This window comes from Colobus angolensis, unplaced genomic scaffold (genome assembly GCF_000951035.1).
Source record: "Colobus angolensis palliatus isolate OR3802 unplaced genomic scaffold, Cang.pa_1.0 Scaffold668, whole genome shotgun sequence".
NCBI classification, from domain to species: Eukaryota; Metazoa; Chordata; class Mammalia; order Primates; family Cercopithecidae; genus Colobus; species Colobus angolensis.
The window spans coordinates 264,178-264,791 of record NW_012120354.1 but is presented as its reverse complement, the minus strand read 5'-3'; the positions used below and the strand labels follow the sequence as shown (position 1 = coordinate 264,791).

General features: G+C 69.9%; 1 pseudogene; it reads right to left on the bottom strand.

Annotated features, from left to right (window-relative positions):
• The window catches only part of LOC105500451, a 10,728-nt pseudogene that overhangs the window by 4,014 nt on the left and 6,100 nt on the right, over nucleotides 1-614 (bottom strand).

The following is a 614-nucleotide window of genomic DNA, read 5'->3' as shown; positions in this document are numbered from 1 at the left end:
TCACTCACTCACTCACTCACTCAATCTCTCAATCTCTCTCACTCACTCAATCTCTCAATCTCACTCACTCAAACAGCCCGTCTCACGCTCGAGGTCTCTCCCGCAGCCCGGAGGCGCGGGGTCAGCTGCTGCCTGAGGTCCAGGAAAGGGTCGGGTTACGCTGTGCAGCGGCCAGGTAGCGGCTCCCCGCCCTCAGGGTCGGGGCTAGGGGAAGAGGAGCACCCCAGCTCGTCCAGAGTCTGCGGACAGCGCACGTCCAGGTAACGCGCACCGAGGGGCCGCGGCTTGGAGCTGGGGGACCCTGGGCCCCCTTCCCCTTACGGGTGCGAGCGTGGAGTGCGCGGGCGGGGTCGCGGTCCCAAGGGCCGGGCAGTTGGAGGGGACTGGAGCGCTGGGCGGGGCCTGCGCTGACCCCGGCGCTGAGTTCCTGTGTCTGACTGACGGATGGCGCGGCTGGACGCGGGGGGCCCCTGGGTCTTCTGGGCGTGACTCAGGCTCTGGGGCGGGGAGGCCCTCGGAGGTCCGGCAGAGGCGGAGGCCGCTCGGAGCCTGTGAGCCCTGGGCGCTTGCGGAGGTAGGGAGAGGGCGGGGTGTGCTGCCCTGGTGGGGACCGC